Raw genomic sequence first — 9903 nt, forward strand, 5'->3', positions numbered from 1 at the left:
AAAGAGAATGGAAAAAGGACAAGAGGTACAGGGGTCTGAAAATTTGTCTCTTGATACCACAAAGGCGTCTATGTGTACGAACCACACTAGGCGACATCCGAGTCCCTGTAATCACAGGTCGTGGTAAGACAAGGTTCTTTTGAAGGATCAAGGACAATGGAGCAGCAAAGATGACCAGCCAAGCAGTGACCACATAAAGCCCACAGTGGCCTGAGCACCCACTGGGCACAGCCCCATCTACTCCCTCCCCTGCAACAAATCAGCACAAGAAACACGTGGACTGTGGAAGGTTCTTGGGTCTTCCATTTATTTTCTGTCTCAAATTTCAGGAATCTTCTCTTTTAATTAACCCATCAACCTCTCATGGAAATAATTTGAAAAGGTAAACTATACTCAGATTCTAATGTTAATAGGAAAGTAAGAAGTTAACAACTCATTGTACCATGAAGTTGAGACAGTGATAGAGACATCCCAGCCCCAGGTCTCTAGAATAGGAAAGGTGACCGGGTAAGGAATGCAGGTAAGCATGAGAAATAGGTCACGGTGGACACGGGGCTGGGCTGGTCTCCCCACCTCCTCACATTATGCCTATAGGGACACAGGCATATTCAGATGCCTTTTCAGAAAGAGAAGTCAGGGTTCTCGAAGTCACAAAGGGAAGGTGTGAACAAAACTGGCCTCTCAGTCCCACACAAGGCAGCTGTCTCATACTATAGAAAAATATTCATGAACAAATTCATATCACTCACAGTGAGGGGTGACACTTTAAAGAGCCCATCACATGCTCAATACATCCCACTCAAACAAGCCCCAGAGCACAGCTGTGTACACTGTTCTCCCCAACACCCACACACATCTGGGTCCTCAGGGTCCCACATTTACAAGGTGATGTGAGAGACACATCAGAGCCCTGGGCACTGTCATTGCCTGGGATAGAACAAAAACAGGACTTGGTCAGAACGCACAGGAGATGCAGCTATAGGAGGAATTGCAGGCTGGGTGAGCTCCTCACTACGAGCTCCCGACCACAATATCCCAATGATCTCAGGAATCAGCCTCCTTCATACTTACTTGCAGCCTGAGAGTAGCTCCCTCCTTTTCTATCTGTGTGAAGAAAATATTCTGTGAGAAGCCAGAAAGGTGGCAGGTCCATGAGGTCCTAGAGGAACCTCCTAGTCTTAGATGCCAGAGAAGTTTCCAGAAATGTGTGACTGCAGACCCAGGGCAGTATCAGGAAAAACAAGGAAAGCAGGTGTGGGTCTTGGACCAACTGCCCTCCTGAGGACTGTCCTCAGCAGGGACGTTCCCTTGTGACCTGTGACTGCTGGGATCAGGTCCCTATCACCACAATCATCAAGGTGACACATCTGTCCTTCATTGTCACAGGTGCTTTACACAAGAGTAAGTGCTGGCACACAGGGCCCAGGCTGGGTCGGCTCATGAGTGTGGATGATACTTCCCAGTAACCAGGCAGGGCACACTTCTACCTGGGGCTTGGAACCCTCAGTGGGACAAGAAATCTCAGACCCCACTCCTAATCCCTTCTTCACCTAAGCTCTTCTTCCCCCACATCACAGCAGCGAACACAGCTCCAGTGACTACAGCTCCAAGGACAACCAGGCCAGCAATGATGCCCACGATGGGGATGGTGGGTTGGGAAGATGGCTCTGGGAAAGGAGGAGAAGGTGAGGGGCCCTTGATCCCAGGCCTCAGCCCTGACCTGGCTGAAGGGATGCAGAGGGGTTCCTGCCTTCTCTAAGAGACATGACATCCCATCCCCTCCTTACCCCATCTCAGGGTGAGGGGCTCAGGCAGCCCCTCGTGCTGCACATGGCATGTGTATTTCTGCTACTCTCCAGAAGGCACCACTACAGCCGCCCACTTCTGGAAGTTTCCATCCCCTGTGAGCCTGGTCTCTACTAGCTCCATGTCCTGGGTCTGGTCCTCCCCATTGGCTGCCAGGTCAGTGTGATCTCCGCAGGGTAGAAGCCCAGGGCCCAGCACCTCAGGGTGGCCTCATGGTCAGAGATGGGGTAGTGGGTCACGTGTGTCTTGGGGGGCTCTGAAGGGAAGAGTCAGAAACTTCAGGCACTTTGCATCTCTCATGGGACATCGCTGCAGCTCCCATGTGACCATCCTGAGAATGGACAGGACACCTGGGGTGGGGAAGGGAGCACAGAACCCAGACACCAGCCTGGACGTAGGCACCTGGGACAATGTCCTGTTCCTTGGAAAGTTCTAGTCTCCGAGCGGAGGAGGAGGGACTGCTGGTCCTGTCCTGAGTGAAGGCCAAGGGACTCAGAGCAGCTGGAGTCAGACCTCCACACACATTGAGTGTGAAGCAGAGAATCACTCCCTCAGAGATTTCATCCCTCAATTGTATCAGAGAGCAGGGCGGTCCCTCAGAGTCATTCTCTGGCACAGGATCTGGAAACTCAGGAGGATTCCTGAAGACCAGAGGGAGGGCGATATTTGAGTGTTGGTCCCATTTCCCTCCTCTACTTGTGCGAGGCCAGCCTGGGAGGTCTAGAGGAGATCAGGGAGGTTCCCTCTGGCCCCTGGTACCAGCCCGCTCCAGTTTCTCCTTCCCGTTCTCCAGGTGTCTGCGGATCCACTCCAGGCACCTGCCCCCCAGGTAGGCGCTCATATTCTCCGCCACATTGTCCGCCTCCCACTTGAGCTGGGAGATCTGAGCCGCCAGGTCCGCGTGGTCCAGGAGCGCAGGTCCTCGTTCAGGGCGAGGTCATCTTTGCCGTCTTAGGCGAACTGGTGATATCCGTGGAGAAGCGCCCTTCGGGCCCCAGGAAGCAGCCATACAGCTCCTGGAGGGTGTGGGACCCCGGCCCCGCCCCCGCCCCCCGCGGTCACCCCGCACACCGAGCCCTGCCACCGCCCCCACCCAACCTGCGGGGATTTTGGCCTAAACTGAAAAGGAAACAGGGTAAAGGGGTTTGGGGCTCTCCCAGGTCGACTGTCTGGGCGGGTCCCCCAGTCTCGGGGTGGATCTCGGACCCGGAGACCCAGGCCGTCCGTCGGGAACGGGGAGGGGTCGTGACCTGCGCCCCGGACCGGCGTCAGTCACCGGCCTCGCTCTGGTTGTAGGAGCCGCGCAGGTTCCGCAGGTTCACTCGGAAACTCTGTGCGGTGTCCTTGAACATCCGTGTCCCCGGGTCCCAGTACTCTGGCCCCTCCTTCTCCATCCACGGCGCCCGCGGCCCCATCCTCGGACTGTAGGCTTCCCTGTCGAATTGCGCGGTCTGCGTGTCGTCCATGTAGCCCACGGAGACGACGCGGGGTGCTCAAATACCTCATGGACTGGGAGCCTAGGCGCGAGGAGGGGCTGAGACCCCCGACCCTTCTCCCGGCGCGGCTCCCCGAGTCCTGCTCCCCGGTGGGGCGGGCCCCTCGCTCCTCCCGCAGAGGCCTTTTCCCTCCGGACCCCGCACTCACGTGCTCAGGTCTCAGTCAGGGCCAGGGCCCCCGAGAGCATCAGGAGGAGGGTTCGGGGCGCCATGGAGGATTCGGGGCACCATGGGGGGTTTGGGGCGCCATGAGGGGTTCGGGGAGCCATGGGAGACTCGGGACTTTAGAACCGGGACCACGGTGAGCTGATTGGCTTCTCTAGGAAACCGACACCCAGTGGGAGTGGGAACTGGGTCTGCCTCGTGAGTACCCAGGAAGAAGGTCCCGACACAAGTGAGAAGAGGAAGAGAAACTGCGGAGATGGGGAATCCCCAAAGCTGCTCCTCCCCAATCCATACACCGCCTTTGGGTCCTGAGACCCTGAGAGCCACGCCTGGGGCCTGGGACTTCGCCCTGACCCCGCTCCTCCTGTGCCAAGCGCTCTGTCTCAGTGTCTCCCTGAGTCTTGGCCCAGGAGCTGCTGAGAAACCAGAGAGAAACCCTCGGCATGGGCCCCGTCCCTCTCCCTTCACTTTTCATCCCTGCATCCAGGTCCCTGAACTGGACTCCCTGCCTCCCACTCCTTACCTGTCCCCCTAGACCCTTCTAGAATAAAACTCACCCCGTGGAGCTTGATGCCAGTGAGCTCACCCTGGGAATGGAGGTGTAGAGACAGGGTGGGTTTTTTTTTTGTTTTTGTTTTTTGTTTTGTTTTGTTTTGTTTTGTTTTTAATCCGGTAAAGTTGTGCCTGAACGCATGAGATAGCACAGAGACCAGTTTGCCTTTTGTTTATTAACTACAGTGGGTAGCGAATCTTGGTAACCCCTGAATTATCAGGAATCTAATCGGTAAAAAATGTGACTTTGGCCCTTTGATATGCAAATGTCTAAAAGCGTTACAACAGGACTCATAAAGCTCCTAAGTTTCACTTTCCCAGACAGTGTATCTGTGATTCCAGCTTGTTATATTTTAAATTTACCTTCATTCCACAACCCTGAGTTTCTGTGTGGGTCCAGGACATCTCCTCAGTTCAAAGTACACACTGTGTTATGCATGTTGCAACCAGGAGCCAGTACAGACTTCATTAACCTCACAGTCGCAAGTGTTCAAGGCAGTCACAATGTCCCTCACCAGTGCTCATGCACTGCCTGTTTTTAGAAAGTTGCCACATCTAAGTGGTGTGTGCATATTTTACAGGAACACTTAGTATTTATTTAAACCTGATTAACATAAAAAACAATTAGTTTTTGGGCAGACCTACATAAGGTATTAAAGGCCAACTGCAAAGAACACCCTTACAGGCTATGTAGATGGATGTATTAAAAATCTATAAAGCAATGTGTTTAAACCTAAGAATTCTGTTACTTTCGATTTCCTTCCCTCTACTCCTTTTCCTCACCTCCTGCTTCTCCAGCCCTTCCCTCCATCCCTCTCATCCCTCAGGCCGTCCTCTCCCTTAGTCCCTACCACTCTGTCACTCTGAATTGCGGCTCTAGAACTGTCTCATTATCTGCTACATGACTGTCCTCTCCACAATGGTTCTGCTATTGTGAATCAGAGTCTGTCATTTCTCCACCTAAAACACTCCAGTGGCTCCACCTTGGTCTTGTGAGGCTTCCAGAATGTCAGGCATGTGAGCATGTGAGGGCCGACCTGGTTCATCGTGGGCACTAAATTAATTTTTATTGACTGAATGAATGAAATATGAGTGTATTAAGTTGTATCACAGAAAATTATAAAATGTAAAACACTGAAAAAGTTAAGAAAGATTTTATTTTATGTAACTAGTGTGCGTATCAATTCATCAATTCATTCCATAAGTCTGTTGAGCCTGTGTATGAATTTTGTAAGATGGTGTAATTATCAAAAATATCGGCTTTAAATAACATCCATTTATTGTATTCATTGACTTATTTTTAGAGACAAAGTCTGCCTCTGTCATCCAGGGTGAAGTGCAGTCACATGATCATGGCTCACTGCAGCCTCAAACTCAAGGGACCCTCCTGCCTCAGTCTTCAGAGTAGCTAGGACTGCAAGTACCATCATGCTCAACTAATTAAAGAAAAAAAAAAAAAACTGTAGAGATAACGGTCTCACTATATTATCCTGCTGGTCTCAAACTCCTGACTACAAGTGATCCTCCTGTGTCAGCTCCTCGATGTTACCATTACAGGTGTGTGCTACCACGCCTGGCCTAACAACACCCATTTATCTGTTGATAGTTCCATAGTCAGAAATCCCGGCATGATGTGGATAGAATCTCTGTTCTGGGTTTCCCAAAGCTGTGTTTTCATTTTGAATTCTCCTTCAGGCTTACACAGAGGTGGTACAATGCAGTTTTTGGCAGTTGTAAGACTGAGGTTCCTGTTCCTTGCTGGCTGTCAACTTAGAGAACAGGGAGGGATAAGGTCAATTCGTGGTGCCCACCAGTATTCTTGCCTACACAGCCCCTTCATTTTCAAGGCCCACAGTGGAGGAAACCCCTCATGCTGAATCACTCTCACACCATGAATCTCTATGCTCATGAAGAACCCAGTCGTTCAAGGGCTCAGCTGATTAGGACAGTCCAAGCAGGATAAACCCAGCCTAAAGTCAACTAATTGAGTTCCTTAATTATATCTGCTGAATCCCTTCACAGCAGCACCTACATTAGAGTTGGTTGAATAACTGGGAGGAGGTGAATGACCAGGAGGTAGTTGTTGAGGGTATCATAGAATCAGCCTAGCAAGTGTTGGATCTTCCTTTTGTGTTTAATTGAGACACAGTTGGAAATTGAATTTCAAGTAAAGTAATCATTGTGAACGGTAATAAAATACATTCTCTTCAGCCATGGAAATTCTCCTTACCTTTTACAACCAAGTTATATATTTAGTATTTTACAATTAATTTAGGCCAGGTGTGGTAGCTCATGCCTGCAATTTTACCACTGTGGAAGGCAGAGGAAGGTGGATCCATTGACTCCAGAAGTTCAAGATCAACCTTGGAAACATGGTCAAACCCCCATCTCTGCCAAAAAATTGAGAAAATTAGCCAGGCATGGTAGTTCATGCCTGTAGTCCCAGCTACTCAGGAGGCTGAGGTCAGAGGACCCCTTGAGCCCAGGAGGTGGGCACTGCAGTGCATGGTGATCATGCCTGGGTGACAGAGAGAGACCCTGTCTCAAAAATGATAAGATTGATGATGACAAATTTAGAGCACAGGCAAATTAATGTGTAATAATTCATCCTCCCTTGTGAAAATCTATTAGTTATTTGCAATTGCATAGCAAATTATTTAAAACATAGCAGCTCAAAACAACAAATATTCATCATCTCCCACAGTTTCCAATGGTCAGGAATCCAGGAGAGGTTTCCCTGAGTGCTTCTGGCTCAGTTCCTCTCACAAGGCTGTAGTTCAGTTGTCAGCCAAGGGCTGCATAATTTGAGGGCTTCACAGAGACTGGGGATTCACATGAAACATGGCTCAGTCACATGGCTGTTGGAAAAGTCCGAGTTTCTTGTTGCCTGGTCTCAGAAGGCCTCAGTTCTTAGCCACATGGACCTTCCTGCAGGGCAGCTTATAGCACAGCAGCTGGCTTCGCCCAGAGCTCATGATCCCAGAGACAGAGAGAGAAAGTAGAAGACACAGTGAGTTTTATCTTCTACACCCAGTCACAAACTGTTATGTCATCATTACTCTTTCAGTTAGAACTTGCATTAGCTCACTCTCACACTTCTATAAAGAAATACCTGAGACTGGGTAATTTATAAAAAAAGAGGTTTAATTGACTCACAGTTCTACATGGCTTAGGAGGCTGCCCCAGGACACTTACAATCATGGCAGAAGTAGAAGCAAATACATCCTTCTTCACATGGTGGCAGGAGAGAGAAATGCAGAGCAAAGCAGGGAAAAGCCCCTTGTAAAACCATCAGATCCCATGAGAATTCACTCACTATCATTAGAACAGCATAGGGGAATCGTCCCCATGATCAAGTCACCTCCGATGTGGTCCCTCCCCCAATATGTCAGATTGCAATTCATAAGACAATTCAAGATGAGATTCAGATGGGAACACAGAGCCAGGCCATATAGGAAGTGCATCATTAAATCCAAGCCATACTCAAGAGAGGGAATTAAGCTTCACCTCTGGAAGGGAGCAGTATTAAAGGATTTGCGTATATGTTAAAAGCAAAATAAAAACTATTGTTTCAAGATTTTGTAACTCAAAGGCTTTTTTTAATCTAATTGTTTTTCATTAATGCTTTAAGCTTGTCTTTTAATTTAATTAATTTTAAGATCCAGGGTACAGGTGCTGGATGTGCAGGTTTGTTACATAAGTAGACGTGTGCCATGGTGGTTTGCTGCACCTATCAACCCATCATCTAGGTATTAACCCGGAATGCATTAGCTGTTTTTCCTAATGCTCCCGCCACCACTGCCCACCCTCAACAGGCCCCAGTGTGTATTGTTCCTTTCCCCTTGTCCACGTGTTCTCATTGCTCTGCTCCCAATTATATGTGAGAACATATGGTGTTTGGTTTTCTGTCCTGTGTTAATTTGCTGAGAATAATGGCTTCCAGCTTCATCCACATCTTTTTATGCAGCCATAAAAAGAAATGAAATCAAGCAAAGGACTTGATTTCATTTCTTTTTATGGCTACATAATATTCTATGGCTTATACGTACCATCTTTTCTTTATCCAATTCATCATTGATGGGCATTTGAGTTGATGCCATGTCTTTGCTATTGCGAATAGTGCTGTCATGAACATACACATGCATATATCTTTATAATAGAATGATTTATATTCCATTGAGTATATACCCTGTAATAGGATGGCTGGGTCAAATGGTATCTCTGGTTCTAAAATTTGAGGAATCACCACACTGTCTTCCACAGTCATGAAACAAATTTATGTTTCCACGAAGAACATAAAAGCATTCCTATTTTTCTGCAACCTTGTTCGGACTCCCGTGTTCTCAACGGGAAGACTGGAATGTTTCCTTCCAACTTCATCAAGGAGTTGTCAGGGTAGTCAGATAAGCTTGGCATTTCCCAGGATGAGCATCTGTCCAAGTCAAGTTTAAGGGAGACCACAGGCTCCGAGAGTGATGGGGGTGACTCAAGCAGCACCGAGTCTGAAAGTGCCAACAGGACAGTGGCGATGGCAGCAATCCAGCCAAAAAAAGTTAAAGGAGTGGGCTCTGGAGACATTTTCAAAGACAAGCCAATCAAACTAAGGCCAAGTTCAATTGAAGTAGAAAATGACTTTCTGCCGATGGAAAAGATTATTGGGAAGAAGTTAACTACAATTCTGGCAACTCCAGCCTCCTGGAAAACAGAAATGGACAGCAGGACAAAGAGCGAGGATGACTGCAGAGTAACATTTCCATATGAGGCACAGAATAGTGATGAAATGACAATCAAAGAAGGAGATATGGTCACTCTCATCAGTAAGGACTGCACTGAGGTAGGCTGGTGGGAAGGAGAGCTGGCCGGCAGATGAGGCGTGTTCCCTGATAACTTCGTGAAGTTACTTCCACCGGACTTTGAAAAAGAAGGGAATAGATCCAAGAAACCACCACCTCCATCCACTCCTGTCATCAAACAAGGGACAGGTGCCACTGAGAGAAAACATGAACTTAAAAAGATACCTCCTGAAAGACCAGAAACGCTTCCCAACAGAACAGAAGAAAAACAAAGACCAGAGACAGAGCCAAAACTGGATTACAGAAGCCCTCCGTTCCTGCCATACCGCCAAAAATGCCTCGGCCACCTAAGACCAATTCTCTCAGCAGACCTGGCACACTGCCCCCAAGAAGGCCAGAGCTACCAGTGGGTCCGCTGACATACACCAGGGGTGATGGTCTGAAGATTGACTTAGTGGGCAGTTTGATTTTTGGCATCCTGGACAAAGATCTCTTGGACCGCAGCAGAGATATCGACCTAGAAGGTTTTGATTCCATGGTGTCATACTGAGAAAGTCAGTGATCTGACCACAAGCAGAACAAAAGCTACTTGGAGGTGGCCTTCATCCCAGTCCCTCACATCTTCATCGCTTTCAAGCCCTGATGTCTTCAACTCCCCAAGTCCCAAAGAGGATAAAGATGAACACATTCCACTTGCTCACAGAGAAGTGGATGTTCTAAAGAAAACTTCCAATACTGTTACCATATCCCAAGTGTCTGAAAACAAAGCATCCCTGCTGCCCAAGCCGGGGACCATGGCAGCAGCTGGTGGGCCAGCCTCTCTGTCCTTGGCAGCGCCCTCCCCACTGTCATTCTGTTTGGGAACAGCTGGACACAGAGCCAACTCCCTGTCTCTGTTCGGCATGGAAGGAAAACCAAAGATGGAGCCTGCGGCCAGCAGCCAGGCAGCGATTGAGGAGCTAAGGACACAGGTCCGCGAGGGAAAGAGCATCATCGAGAACATGAAGGACCAGCAGAAACGAGAAATTAAACAGTTATTGTCTGCGTTGAATGCCTGTGTAGTTGATGGGCTGTCTCTTGTCTCCTTTTAA

At 48.8% G+C, this 9903-nt stretch overlaps 2 pseudogenes; one reads left to right on the forward strand and one right to left on the reverse strand.

The window, feature by feature from the left end:
* Positions 1-546: 546 nt before the first annotated feature.
* On the reverse strand, positions 547-3514 carry LOC141584366 (patr class I histocompatibility antigen, A-126 alpha chain-like; annotated as a pseudogene).
* Positions 3515-3550: 36 nt separating this feature from the next.
* LOC141584204 (SH3 domain-containing kinase-binding protein 1 pseudogene) lies at positions 3551-9903 on the forward strand (annotated as a pseudogene).

Source organism: Saimiri boliviensis, chromosome 4 (genome assembly GCF_048565385.1).
Source record: "Saimiri boliviensis isolate mSaiBol1 chromosome 4, mSaiBol1.pri, whole genome shotgun sequence".
NCBI classification, from domain to species: domain Eukaryota; kingdom Metazoa; phylum Chordata; class Mammalia; order Primates; family Cebidae; genus Saimiri; species Saimiri boliviensis.